The 15,429-nt window shown below is 51.6% G+C and overlaps 1 long non-coding RNA gene across 1 annotated transcript in view; it reads left to right on the top strand.

Moving 5' to 3' along the window:
• The window catches only part of LOC138295975 (uncharacterized), a 356,425-nt gene that overhangs the window by 302,970 nt on the left and 38,026 nt on the right, over positions 1-15,429 (top strand). The window lies entirely within an intron of this gene.

The raw sequence follows: 15,429 nt of genomic DNA, 5'->3' as shown, positions 1-15,429 counted from the left end.
ATGTGTGCAAGCATCGTGTCATCGGTTTGCAGCGCTGGGAGGTAGTTTTGTGACTGGGGGCTGTTTTGCAGCACTGCTGCAATATCGGCCTCCAGTAAAAAAAGCAGCAGTGCTTCAAACTTGCGCCCTCATTCCCAGGGACTGGTCTGACAAAATTGCCAGGGCTGCGTTGGGTTCCCAATTTGGCACTGTTTGCATTCCATCTACACATGTGCAAGTGCCAAGTGAGTACAGCAAGAAGAATGCTCCATGATTACAACAATACAACTCTACAGCACAAAACCAGGATTTGAAGAAGTGCAGCATGGTACAATAGTTGATGGAAATACCTGCATAATGATTATCTATATGCTGCTTGCGCTCATTTCTTGAAACACCATACTCAGGTTCTACTCTGTTTCACGAAAACCCTTACTCACATGATCAAGCATGTCAGTGGAGTGTCTGACATTAACCTGCTGACACAAGTTTTTCTCATAAGGATGCAACTCAGGTCAGTGCTATGGTGGTCACTATGACATTGGTGGCGAGTGAAAAAGTGGTGGAAATACCGCCAACAGGCCGGCAGTAATTACCACCAAATTATGACCATGGTGTTGAGAACTCCCATAGACAGCCAATGTACCACACCATCCGCCAGGGTGTTAACACCATGCATGATGGCGGTAGCCATCAACAGCCAGACGGAAGACAAAGTAACACCCACCATATCACGACACAGCACACTGCCATGATTTCCGTAGCGGAACCAACGCCATCAAAAGCCTGGCTGAAACACTGTACATAAGACAAAAGGCTCACCATCAGAGACACAGAGCAGGACAATGCCGCCATGGAACCGGAACTGCATGTCTTCCCGATGCTCTTCTACGCCATGCTCCACCTTGAACACCAATGCCGATGAAGACGACAACTGTGAGTACAGCCGCCTAGCACACAAGGGAGGGAGGGAGGAAAAGGAGAGTGAAACACACACACACAGCACACACCAGACACACACAAACCATACACACAACCAGCTGCAGACGGAAAACAATGGCACACGACACACGGCATAATACAAAGACAACAAGAAGACAGTAATGGGAATGTATTGAATGGGAACAGCCACCAAATGAACGAATTGGATAAGAAAGAGATATGTACAAATGTCCACAAAGGGCCAATGCCCAGTCCAAAGTACTAAGGGCCCACATGGCCACATTCCAAGACCCAACTTGCTTCCTGACATCATCCACACAGAACTCTGCAGGGGCATCATTTTGCAAGTGGGCAGGCACCTCAGAGGGATAGGGGTGTTGGGCAGTTCAGCCGAAGTCAGGAACTTGCTCACTGGCTCTGGAGGGGGCTCCATGCCCATTATCATTGATGGCAAGTGCAAGGTCACAGTCTCTCAGGTGGGGAACTTGCTCACTGGTTCTGGAGGGGGCTCCATGCCCATTATCTTTGCTGGGGAGGGCAAGGTCAGAGTCTCTCTGATGGGGAACTTGCCCACTGGTTCTGGAAGGGGCTCCAAGCCCATTATCTTTGCTGGGGAGTGCAAGGTCACAGTCTCTCAGGTGGGTGAGTAGTTGCCCACTGGGTCTGGAGGGGGCTCCTTGTACAGCAGTCCCTGGAGGTTGGACTACATGCCCTCTGCTGGAGGTGAGGGCCGCATTGTCTCATCTGGAGGTGAGGGCTGCACTGTGTCAGCAGGTGAAGGTGCATCTTGGGCAGCCTCTGCTGGAGGTGAGGGCTGCACTGTCTCAGCAGCTGAAGGTGCAGCCTCTGCAGGAGGAGTGGGCTGTACTGCCTGAGCTGGAGGTGAGGGCTGTGTGACCACTTTTGGTAGTGGTAGTGGTGTCACCCTGCCAGCCTGTGCTGGAGGTGAGGGCTGCACTGTCTCAGCAGGTGAAGGTGCCTCCTGGGCAGCCTCTGCTGGAGGTGAGAGCTGCACTGTCTCATCTGGAGGTGAGGGCTGCACTGTCTCAGTAGGTGAAGGTGCAGCCATTGCAGGAGGAGAGGACTGCACTGTCTCAGCTGGAAGTGAGGGCTCCGCGTCCACTGGTCGTGGTAGTGTCACCCTGCCAGCCTCTGCTGGAGGTGAGGATTCCTTCCCCTTCCTGGCAGGAGTCAAGGGCTCCTTCCCCTTCATGGCAGGAGTCATGGGCTTTGTCCCCTTTATGGCAGGAGTTGAGGGCTTGATCCCCTTCATGGCAGGAGTCGAGGGCTTCTCCCCTTCATGGCAGGAGGTGAGGGTTTCTTCCCCTTCATGGCAGGAGGTGCAGGCTCCTTCCCCTTCATTGCAGGAGTTGAGGGCTCCTTCCTCTTTATGGCATGAGTTAAGGGCTGCTTCCCCTTCATGGCAGGAGTTGAGGACTTCTTTCCCTTCATGGCAGGAGGTGTGGGATCCTTACCCTTCCTGGCTGGTGGAGTGGGTTCCTTCACTGTCTTGCCTCCATGACTAGGAGGTGCCTTCACTATGCCTGTGGATTGTCTGGCTGAGGTGCTGGGCTGCGTCGTTGGGACCCTGCTCTTGTGGGCAGGATGAGGGGGGGAGGGGAGGGAAGAGGTCAAGTTGAGCAAGGAAAAGCTTCTTAGGGACAGTGGGGCGGGAAGAGGGAGGAGGGATGGGAGTGGAGGTTGAGGGAGTGGTTGTTGAAGGTGTATGTCTGCTGGACTTGGGTGCAGGTGCATGGGCAGTGTGAGTGAGTGAGGTGGATGGCTGTTGGGTGTCTGAGTGCTTGTGTTTGTGTCCTTTAGGAGGAGGGGGCAGACAGGGTGGGAGAGGACACAGGGGACATGTGGATGGATGTTGTGGAAGTGTCTGCTAGTGAAGTATGTGTGCTGCTTGGTATGGTGATGGTTGTGGTGGATGTTGAAGCAGTGCATGCAGGTGTGAGTGTGATCGTGACTGTTAGGGAGGTGGAGAAGGAGGAGGAGGGGGAAACAGTAGAGGCAGTGGATGTGGTTGTGTGTGCAACTGTCTGCTGTTTGTGTGAGTGCTTGTGGGCTGAAGTGTGGTGCCTGTGTTTGACTGTGCCACTCTTGTGTGATGTCCTGTGTGCATGCTTGTCTATATGTGTGCATGGGATGGGTTGGGGTTGAGGAGACTGGGATTGGGAAGTGGTAGTTGGAGGGGGGACAGTAGGTATAGGGACAATGGCTGCCATCAGAGAGGCGGCCAGAGCCTAAATCGATCTCTGTTGGGCTGCCAATCCACTGTGGATGCCTTCCAGGAATGCATTGCATTGATGCAACTGGGATGCCAGCCCCTGGATGGCATTCACAATGGTTGACTGCCCTACAGAGATGGATCTCAGGAGGTCAATAGCCTCACTCAGGGCAGCAGTGCTCACTGGGGCAGGGCCTGAGGTGCCTGGGGCGAAGGAGATGCCCACCTTCCTGGGTGAGCAGGCATGAGCAACTCGCTGAGGGGCTACTGGGAGGGCGGTGCTGGTAGGGGGGTGGCGGCTGTACATGCAGCTGAAGTGGTCACAGAGGTGTCCACCACCACCAGGGAGCATCCATTGGAGGAGGTATCTGAGTCTGTGTTGTCACCTCCTGTCTTCCCTGTGGTTATCCCATCACCCTCTGTCCCACTGGTTCCCTCGTCGCCGGTGGACTCTGCCTCCTGGGTCCTGTGGGATGCAGCTCCCTCTGTTGCCGGTGCCCTTGCTCCTCCGCCAGATGATGCTAATCCACACATGGACAGGATGACAGAAGAAAAAAAGGGGGGGCGAGAAAGGGAGCTCTAGGTCAATTTCTGCACCAACACCACAGAAGGCATACACAGTATCATCACACACAGGGATCAGGTTTGAGCACTATGCATTGCACTGCCAAACAATTGGCTAGATGCCACAGCAAGATGAGGGCCAACCACTGCCAACTGCACCCCACCTGGCACCCACTAAGCCCTGTCTGACATGGAATGCAACCTAGCTAGGTTACCTTGATTTCCCTTTCAACCATTACCCTTGAGCTGGATCACGCAATGTCTGGCCTGGCATTAAGGGGCACGCACTAACTGACACCCACCACCCGGATCCCATGCCACCTAACAATTATTGTTGTAACCGCCACTGTACTCACCCCCTTGTAGCTGCTGTGATGCCCTCAAGTGCCCATCCAGCTCTGGGTAGGCCACCGCCAGTATGAGGGCCATCAGGGGGTCAGGTTCCGATGTGCACCCCTTCCTCGTTGGGAGGCCATCCCCAGCTGGGCCTCCGCGGTCCTCCATGCCCAGCATCTCAGGTCCTCCCACTGTTTCCGACAGTGGGTGCTCCGCCTGCCATAGACCCCCAGGGTCCGCACGTCCTTGGTGGTGGCACGCCATAATCCCTTCTTTTGATGGGCGCTGACCTGCAGAGGCGATACAGACGGGAGGACAGCATTATACATACAATCCAGCCTGTCACACATATGGCCCACCAATCCTGTTTCCATAACAATTGGCAAACACATCGCCCGCTGCCCACCATGTACACCACCACAAGACATTCCCCCGATGACACGATGCTTGCACACATATCTCCAAGCATCCTTCCCACATGCATCGTGCCCACGGTGTACTCACCTGTTGGTCTGGAGGCCCATGCAGCACTCCGTACTGGGGTAGGACCCCATTCACCAATCGCTCTAACTCCTCCGCAGTGAAGGCAGAGGCCCTTTCCCCAGTCACACAGGCCATGGTAGGTTCCAGACACAGGTCACAGCAGCATACACAGTGTAGGTGTTCTCCTGTTAAAGGTTAGGAAACAAGTGAGGATTCAGATAGAAAATGGCGGTCACATCCGCGGTGGTGTACACCGTCACCGCCGGCGCTGATCCCGATTGGCCACTGTACTCCCCATATTATGCAATGAGGAATTGAACGGTGGTGCAAGACCGCCTTCCGCTATGACACCTAACGTCGGCGGAGTTACCTCACTTTCACCTGTCCCTACATACAGGAAAGGCGATCACCATTTCATAGTGGTAGACAACGATCAGATTAACCTTAACTGCGTCACTGCCTAGATTTTCACATACCTTGCCATTCCCACTGACCCATCACATAAATGCACTATGTACACCGAGGTTTCATTGTTCGAATTGTGACAGCCTACTCACTCTTGTGTCCCTTAGATACCTACCTCTGAGGATGAATGGGAGGAGAAGACAACCCCCCGTGTACAGATCCCTTGTGGACTTGGCTACACTGGAGGACAGGCACAGTATAATGACTTATAGACTGGAAAGGGCCATAATCACAGAGCAGTGTGCCCAATTGGAGCCTGACCTCATATCAGCTATCCGTCATCCCACTGGGATCCCCCCCTCTTGTGCAAGTGCTATCAGTGCTCCATTTCCTAGCAACTGGTTCTTTCCAGGTGACAGTGGGCTTGACAGCAGGAATGTCACAGCCAATGTTCTCAATCGTGCTGGCAAGGGTTTTGTCTGCCCTAGTGAAACACATGTGCAGCTACACTGCTTTCCGACAGGTGGAAGATTTGGCCACTGTGAAGGCAGGATTCTATGCAATGGGGAAAATCCTCAATATTATTAGAGTGATTGATGGTACACATATTGTGTTTGTCCCCCCGCCAGAATGAACAGGTGTTCAGGAATCGTAAGAGTTTCCACTCACTGAATGTGCAAATGGTGTGCCTGGCGGACCAGTACATCTCCCACATCACTGCCAAGTGTCCTGGGTTGGTGCATGACGCCTTTGTCCTGAGGAATAGCAGCATCCCAAATGTGATGGCCCAAGTGCAGAGGCATGGGGTGTGGCTAATCGGTGAGCCAGAGTTCCCACCCTCTGTGTGTCAGTGTATCCCTTCAGGTGTTCTCCCCATAGCATTGAGTACGGCTAAATGTTGTCCCTCAATACTTGCAGGTGACTCTGGCTTCCCAAACCTATTGTGGCTCTTGACCACTGTGAGGAATGCCAGGACAGGAGCTGAGGACAGTTATAATGAGGCACGTGGGCGAACCAGAAGAATAATCAAGAGGACCTTCGGCCTCCATCTGACAGGTGGATCACTGCGCTACTCACCCAGAAAGGTCTGCCAGATAGTGGAGGCATGCTGCATGTTGCACAACCAGGCCCTCAGACGACATGTGCCTTTTCTGCAGGAGGAGGGGATGCCCCTGTGTCAGCAGTGGACCCTGAGGACAGTGAGGAGGAGGTGGCAGAGGATGAGGATGTGGACAACAGAACATCAGCAATACGTCAATACTTCCATTGACACACAGGTGAGACAGTGTAACTGATCATTGCTCTGACTATTGTTTTCATCTGTGTGACTGTAGCAAGACGGCATTCACTTCCTTTGCATCTCAACTTACTGTCACCTATGGCTTCTCATTTTACAGATGTTGGTGATATGACAACAATGACCTAATGTGATCACTACAGACAGTTTATTAATTGTATGCTATCACAGTGTTCAGATCATTTGCACTAGATGTGACTGTTTCCAAAAATGCACATTTTCAATACATAAAACAGTGTCACTCAAATTCTGTTCAATGGTGTTTATTGTAGTGCACATAATTGACTGAAAAGTGCAATGGAATGTGGTGATGGTGGAGGAAAGTCCAGGGTATTGTTCCAGTCTGTTTGCATCACAGGTCCAGTGTCTAAGGGGCCATAGGAAGGGGAGCAAGGCAGTTCAAAGTGGACAAGGTGACAGGGTGGGACACAAGGGGGACAATCAGGAGAGTCTCATTTCCTGGCAGTGGTCTTCGTCTTGGCAAGTGTCTCTGGCTTCTGTCTGGGTCGCAGGGAACGTTTGCCGGGTGGTTCACCTTCTGCAGGGGGAGGGGTGCTGGTGGCCTGTGGGTCCTATGGCGGGGCCTCCTGTCCACTAGCTGCAGCGGAAGTGTGGGCTGGTCAATAGACTGGCTAGTGGTAGGGGCCTGGTGGTGTGCTGTCCATTCCCTCATGACGTTGGCCATATCTGCCAGCACCCCTGCTATGGAGATCATGGTGGTGTTGAGGGCCTGCAAGTCCTCCCTGATCCCCTGATGGTCTTCCTCCTGCAGCCGCTTGTTCTCTTGCACGTTGTTCAGGGTCTGGCCCATTGTGTACTGGGATTGTTGGTAAGCCCCCAGGACATTAGTGAGTGCCTCCTGGAGAGTCGGTTCCCTGGGCCAGTCCTCCCCCTGGTGCACAGCGGTCCTCCCAGTGTCCCTGTTGCCCTGTGCCCCTGTCCCCTGAACAGTGTGCCCACTGCCACTGACCCCAGGTCCCTGATTGTCTTGTGGGCGAGGTGTGGACTGGGGTCCCTATGCAGGTAGGCACACTGCTGATTGACGTGTCCAGGGGACAGAGGTAAGGGGACACTGGGTGGGTGCTGTGGTGTTGGATACTGATAGGGGAGGCTCTGTGGTGGACTGTGAGTGGGCTGGGGTGACTGACTGTCCAGTGGTCTGTGATGGGCCAGGTTGTTGATCCAGATCCTGAAGTCCAGAGTTACTGACATCACTGGGGGCATCTTCTGTTTGGGTACTGGATAGTCGTGGCACCTCCTCTTCGCTGACATTGGTTGGGGCACGTGTGGGGATGTAAGTGATGTATTATGCTTCATGCCTGTGACATATTGTTCATCCCTAGCTTCCCCTCTATCGTTGAAGTTGCCCTGCCACCTTTGAATGTGTATGGTGATGTATTGTGGATTTGTTAGTACTCCTATGCTGTGCATGCTTTGGTGATGAGTGTCCATGCAGGGCTGGGAGGGCTGTCCATGCATTGCTATGGCATGCAGGGCTTAGCATTGGGGTTAGTCATCTGCGTTGGTGCAGTGTGTGGGATGGAGTGGAGTGATGAGAATGAGGGTGTGAGATGGCATGCAGGTATGGGGGTGATAAGTGGTAAATGTTGACTTACCAGTGTCCAGTCCTCCAGCTACTCCAGTGAGTCACTCTGGATGCAATAATGTCAAGACTTTCTCCTCCCATGCTGTGAGCTGTGGGGGAGGAGGCGGGGGTCCACCACCAGTCCTCTGGATGGCGAGCTGGTGCCTTGCTGCCATGGAACATACCTTCCCCCGTAGGTCGTTCCACCTCTTCCTGATGTCATCCCTTGTTCTTGGATGCTGTCCCACGGTGTTCACCCTGTCCACGATTCTCCGCTATAGCCCCATCCTCCTTGCAATGGGTACCTGTTGGACCTGTGCTCCAAAGAGCTGTGACTTTACCCTGAATATTTCCACCACCATGATCCGCAACTCCTCATCAGTGAAACGGGGGTGCCCTTTTGGGGCATGGGTATTGTGTGGTGTGTGTAAGTGTGTGGGTGTTGGGTAGTGTGGTTGGGTGTGCGTAGTGGAGTGCGTGAGGGATGTATGGGTATGTGTGTGTAGTTGTCGCAGTGGTCTTGATGTCTGTCTGGTGTCAATGATTTGTTTTCGTAAGGGGTTGTGGGCAATGTGGGTGTGTGTTTTGTAGTGGTGTGGATGGGTGGGTGTGGTGTGTGTATGAGTCAGGTGTGTGTTTTTTTAATTGGCCAATGTTGTGTAGTTTAGTATTTGGATGTCCATTCTGAGCGCGGCGGTGTGTACCGCCAATGGTTTACCGCAGTTCAATGTCTGCCGTGGTGATTCGTGGGTCATGATGTGGTTGGCCTTGTTTTGTTGGTGTAACGGTATGGGTGTGGATACCGCCACTTTAGCACTGACCTTTAGGCTGGCGGATTTGTGTATGTGGCTGTATTCTGTCGGTTTGGTGTGTGTGTGTCATAATATGGCTAACGGATATCTGCCACTGCGGCGTTATGTTGGCGCCCGTCACCATGGGGGTAAGCGGGGTTTACTGCCAATGTCATAATGGGGACCTATATATCCAGATTGCAGTGCCAAGTCCATACAATTTTATTTAGCTGCCTTTGGATTAATGTAGGGTACATTCTACCTCAAAGGAGCCACAATCTTCTGATTGACTTGTATTTTGTTGACACTACATGTGAGTAATTATGCTGTTGGTTGAAGGTGGGCTGACCCCAGTTCAAGCAACAGCCACAATCATTGTCATGGTGAACCACAAAATTCACTAAGTTAACTTGTGCTTAACCCTCTGGTAGGTTGGCCCAAATGCAGTCATGCCTAACATAGAGGCACTCTGTGAAGCATCTATGCAGCACACAAACAGTACTAAAGTAAAAAAGCAGGAGAAGAAAAAATCCCACACCAATTTAGAAAAAATAGAGTAAAATGTATTAAATTGTTTGACACCAAAACTACACAAATCCAATCTGTAGAACCAGGATTATGATTATTTAAAATTTGAGGTAAATTATAGCTCCTAAATGATCAAAGTGCCAACTGCAGACATTTAGCTGTCAAAGCTGAAAAATGTGGCTGACTGTAATAAAGCGAGGTTTGGATACAAAGAGTTGATTGGACCTGATTGGTGCTTACCTTGGGACTTGAAAGACATTTCAAGGAAAATGCTCTGAGAAGGCAAAGTTCAGCAGGGTTAGGCAACTGGTTGTGTCCCAGAAGGTAGTACCATCAGCGGCAAGTGGCTGGGTGAAGTTGTGGTGAAGATTTCTATGTTTGGACTTAGGGCTTGATTTAAGGAAAGTGGTGCTGCACCCTGTGCAGCGCCACTTTCCTTGCGCCCTTGAGCGCACCCCTAACGCCACCATGTGTGCGTCATATCTAAGATAAAGACATTTTTTACACTAGTTTGGAGCTTTGCAGTACTTGTGTCAAAAATGTTGACGCTAATCCTGCAAAGCACCAGAGGCCTATTGAAAACAATAGTGTGCCTCTTTTTAATGCCTGCTCTGAGCATTTGTTAAAAGTACCAAAAAAATGACACAAAGAAATCTTTTAGATTTCTTTGAGTCATTTTGTTAGCCCCCCTATAATGGTGGAACGTCCCCTTTGCATATGTTATGACTGGCAAAGACATAATGTAGCACAAAGGGTTGCAAAGTGGCGCAATGCATGCATTGCTCCACTTTGTAAATCTGGCGCATCGATTTTGGCCTCAGTGGGCCACATTAGTGTAAAAAAAGTGACGTTAATGTGGTGTTAGAAGGTGCTAGGGACTCTTAAATCAGCCCCTTAGTCTCTTTATCAGAAGTAAAAAAAAAAAAAATCAGCAGGACGAAGCTGGAGGCTGTAGCTGACAAGAGTTCTAGGAGGCTGGATACCCCTTTGCTATAGGACCGCTGAACAGGATTTGGTGCTGTGGAGAAGAAGTTAGGGGGAGCAGCCTCAAAGTCAGCCTGATCAGTGAAGCACCTTTTGCTGATAAATGAGCAGGATGGTCCCTGCCTTCTCTCAATTCTCAGAGCAGTTTTCAGCCAAAAAGTTTGACAGTCCCAAGTTTTGGATGTTGGCTATCTGGGCACCTTCAGCATCACCAACAAGCATCCAGCTTGGAAATATACCACCTGAGTGGTTAGACCTAACTCGGGCTGGGCCGAGGTGTAGGTTCAAAATGGAGGGAAACTTTTCTGACCATGATGCTCTGAACCGAAGTCCAGCAAGCTATCCCTTGGGGTCACTAAAGTAGTCCTTGGTTTAGGTGATGAAGCAGGGATTAAGCAGCAGGACAGGCCACTGAGTGTTCAAGGCAAGCTCCAGGAAGGAAGCAAAGCAGTCCTACTAGGTGCAGCAAAACAGTCTTGTGGAGTACACAGCATGCCACAACATCAGGCAGCCCTCTGTAATCGCTTCCTCGGGTCCAGAAAGTGAACTTAAGAGTGGGTCTAAGATTCCCCTTTTTATACATGGTGTCAGGGAAACCAGATCCTCGGGGTCTGCGCACGTTCCCAACATGTCCACCACAAGACAGCTCCAATACTCTGATTAGAATGTCACAGAGTCTAAGAGAGTCCAAGTGGGGAAAAGGGGATTAGGTAAGGAACAGCTGGGAAGGAGACCTGTAGGAAGCAAAAGGTTAAACAACACAACATCAGAATAAAATCACATTTAGGTTCATAAAAACTCTCTGTTGAATCTAGGGTTCAATGATACTCGGAACATGAAATAACACTCTGTTGAGTCTAGAGTTCAGCGATACTCGGAACATGAAATAACACTCTGTTGAGTCTAGAGTTCAGTGATACTCGGAACATGAAATAACACTCTGTTGAGTCTAGAGTTCAGTGATACTCGGAACATGAAATAACACTTAGACTGAGGAAACATGAATGGCCTAGAACTAGACTATAATTAGGCCTTAAGAAATCTAGGTACCTGGAAAAGAATCAAGAACAGTTAGTACAATGTTTCATATGGACTTTTCATGAATTGTAAAATACTGTCTAGGAATACAAGAACCTTCTAGAACAATGTCCCAGAACAAACACTGCCTCATTACATGAGGATAAAAGGCCATCCAAACATTCCCTGCAAAACAATAGGAATTGTACTAAAGACTTAACATGCACATAAAATGTAACATCTTGAATTTAACACCTCTGCAGAAAATTCAAGGGCCCTGGATAATTGTGTGCACTTCAAGAAACTCTACATATCAAAGGTTTGATTGCCATAAAATGATCGCGCACATTATAAGCAATCTGACATCAGGTTTTAAATGCGGGAAAAGAATCGCGCACACTGGTGATTTCAACAAGGATATGCAAATGCCATGAAATGATCACGCACACTGCAAGCGATCTGAAACATCAAGATTTAATTGCGGAAATGAATTGCGCGTCTTGCCGATTCGAATGCCCCCATGTAAATGCCAAGAAAGGCTTGCGCACGATGCGTATCAAGAGTTAAATGCAAGGAAATGAATTGCGCGTCTTTCCGATTCAAATGACACCATGTAAGTGCCAAGAAATGGTAGCACACAATGAATATCAAGAGTTAAACATGAGGAATGAATCGCGCGTCTTGCCGATTCGAATGCCACTATGTAACTGCCAATAAATGGTAGCGCACAATGAGTATCAAGGGTTAAACACGGGGAACGAATCGCACGTCTTGCCGATTCGAATGTCACCATGCAAATGCCAAGAAATGGTTGTGCACAATGAATATCAAGAGTCAAAGGCACGGAATGAATCGTGCGTCTTGCCGACTCGAATATCACCATACAAATGCCAAGAAATGGTTGCGCACAATGAATAATCCGGCAGCTTTTCCGGGGTGGTACCAACGACATCAAAAGCACAGCGGAAACAGTACACTGAAGGAGAACTACTCACCTTCCGACACTCCACGAAGAACCAGGACGCCATAGAGCCTGAACTGCAGGTCCTCCCCATGTTGGTGTATCTACTAATACACCAGGAAGTTGAAAGAAGGCGGCAGCGACGACGACAGTGAGTACTGCACCTAGCACACAGGGGAGGAGGGAGGTAAAAGACAGTTACACACATGCGCGGCACGCAACACCCTCACCCCCACCCTCACCCACAACACCATACACACTAACACATACAACAACATTACAGATACACCCGCTACTCCCTGGAAGAACGCAAGGACAAAAGGAATTGAGTGTAACCAGTGATATTTTGAACAATCAGATATAGCAATCGAATATAAATAAATCAGTATATACAAATATTCACATTATGTACAGAAGGCCGTACACTGTCCCTTGTAAATGTCCGTGGACCAGTGGGCCCAAAAATCATGGGCGAAGCCCACACATGACACCTGCCTCAAAACGGAGAGAACACTGCAGAGGCATCAGGTTGAAAAAACACAGACACCTCAATGGGAAGGGGAGGGGGGCCCCTCAGCCGGAAGATGGTACTATGCTACTGCTCCTCTAGGGGGCTCCATGCCCACTGCTTGGTCCTGGGGAGTGCAAAGCCACAGTCTCTCAAGTGGGTGGTTTGCCCACTACTTGGTCCTGGGGAGCGAAAAGCCACAGTCTCTACAGTGGGTGGTTTGCCCACTGCTTGGTCCTGGGGACTGCAAAGCTACAGTCTCTCAAGTGGGTGGTTTGCCCACTGCTTGGTCCTGGGGAGTGCTAAGCCACAGTCTCTCCAATGGGTGGTTTGCCCACTGCTTGGTCCCGGGGAGTTCAAAGCCACAGTCTCTCTAGTAGATGTTTTGTTCCACTGGTTCTGGGGGGGGCATTGTGCCCAGTGTGCTTCATCCTGCCAAGGATTTGGGGAGTGATGCATCTCTCTGGTGGTTCTGGAGGGGGCATTGTGCCCAGTCTGCTTCATCCTGCCAAGGATTAGGGGAGTGGATGCATCTCTCCACTGGTTCTGGAGGGGGCATTGTGCCCAGTGATGCTGCACCTGGGTTGTGGCAGTTTCCATACTCTCACCTGGGTGTCTGAGCCACGAGATGTGCAAGAAACAGGTAGCATGATACTCCTTGGAGGCAGAGCCACACTCCATCTTGCGGCGACTTAGGCTGCAAACTGCTGGTAGTGCCAGTGCTGGTGGTGGTGTCTCATGTGGTGTGTGCAGGGTCCAGGACATCACCTGCAGCCTAGGACGGCTGCCCACTGGGGATGCTGCTGATTTCCAATGTAGTGTCACCGGCTGGGCACGTGGCAGTGCAGATGGTGGTGCAGGTGGTGGTGGCTGCGGCGGTGCTTGCGGTGGAGATGCTGCCGGTGCTGCCCGTGGTGCAGGTGTCTGTAGTAGTGGAGGGAGACACCAGACCGCCTCCGGCAGCCTCGGACAGCTGATCACTGGGGAGGATGCTGGTGACTGACGTGGCAGCGGCGGTGCAGGTGGCGATCGTTGCGGCGGTACTGATTGTGGTACAGGTTGCTGGCCTGTCTGGGGAAATTGTGGTCCCTAGCCCCTCACCAGGAGGCTTTGTGCCCTGAGGTGACTTGCCCTTGCTCTTGTGTCCCTTCCCCACCTTGGTAGTTGCTGCTGGGACCTTGGCACTGTCCTCTTTGGGTTTGGATGAGGCCTTGCAGGGTGGGTGGTGCGACTTTCCCCTGCTGCATGCCGGCCCCTTCTTAACCTTGGCAGGTGGCGATATCAGGTTGTCCTTCCCATCTGTAGGTGGCACACTGGCAGCCCTGTTGGGTGCCCCCTTCAATCCTCCCAGACTAGCAGGGACAACAACAGACGCCGATTTGGTGGCTGAGGTGCTGGCCTGGGATCTAGATGTCCTGGCCCTAGGGGAAGGAAGGGTGGGGAGGTGTAGGGAAGAGGTTAATGTTAGCTAGGAAAAGTTTTTTTGACACACTGGGACGGTAAGATGGAGGGGGTGTGGGAGGGGAGGAAGAAGTAGTGGTAGTGGTTGTAGGAGGTGTACGTCTGCTGAGTTTGGTTGAAGGTGCATGGGCTGGAGGCTGTTGTGAGGTGGATGGCTGTTGAATGGGTGTGTACCTGCGTTTGTGTACTTTGGGAGGAGGGCTCACAGACACACTGGTAGAGGACATAGGGGTCGTGTGAATGGTTGTGGGGGTGGTGATTGCTTGTGAGCGGTGTGTGGTGATGGGCGTGCTGGTGATGAAGGTAGTGGATGACAATGTAGTGCATGCAGGTGTGAGTGTAGGCAATAATGGGAGGGAGGTGTAGGACGAGGAAGAGGGGGACACAGTGGAGGCAGTGGATGTTGGTGTGTCTGCATGGTTATGGTGCTTGTGTGAGTGCCTGTGTGATGATGTGTGGTGCTTATGTTTTCCTGAGCCACATTTGTGTGTTTTTGGTGTTTGCATCCTGGTCTGAAGGTGCGCTTGGGATAGGCTGAAGTAGAGGGGATTGGGTTGGGGTAGTGGAAGTTGGAGGGGGAGGCTGGACACAGGGACAATGGCTGCCATCAGTGCTGAGGCCAGAGCCTGAAATGCTCTCTGTTGGGTCACCACGCCAGAATGAATGCCCTCCAGGTATGCATTTGTTTGTTGCAAATGCCTCTCGACACCCTGGATGGCATTCAGAATTGTTGACTGCCCAACAGTGAGGGATCTCAGGAGGTCAATAGCCTCCTCACTCAGGGCAGCAGGGCTGACTGGGGCAGGGCCTGAGGTGCTGGGGTGAAGGAGATGCCCACCCTCCTGGGTGAGCGGGCACGGGAAACACGCTGAGGGGCTGCTGGGAGGGCGGTGCTGGTCGGGCTGTGGCGGCTGTACCTGTTGTTGGGGTGGGCACAGAGGGGTCCGCCACCGCCAGGGAGCTTCCATCAGAGGAGGAGTCGCTGTCACTGGTATCACCTCCTGTCCCCGTCGTGGAGCTCTCCTCGCCCTCCGTCCAACTGGTGGCTTCATCCTCTGTGGTTTCACCCTCATGGGTCCTGTGGGAGGCAGCTCCCTCCATCGCCGGTGCCTCTGCTCCTTCCCCAGGTGATGCTAATGCACACAAGGACAGTGTGACAAAACAAGAAGGGAGGAAAGACAGAGGACACACATGGTAAATGCCAGCAACACTACTACCGTTGGCGGACACAACACACACTGAGCTGCCCTATGCACTAGGCCTTGGCCAACCACTCACTAAGGTAGTCACCAGCCCATGGGTTACAATGCCTAATGCCATCACCTGCACACCTGACACCCACAGGACCCTGCACA

This window comes from Pleurodeles waltl, chromosome 1_2 (genome assembly GCF_031143425.1).
Source record: "Pleurodeles waltl isolate 20211129_DDA chromosome 1_2, aPleWal1.hap1.20221129, whole genome shotgun sequence".
NCBI classification, from domain to species: domain Eukaryota; kingdom Metazoa; phylum Chordata; class Amphibia; order Caudata; family Salamandridae; genus Pleurodeles; species Pleurodeles waltl.
Note: the sequence above shows the minus strand (reverse complement) of the source record. Positions and strands in the feature narration are given on the sequence as shown.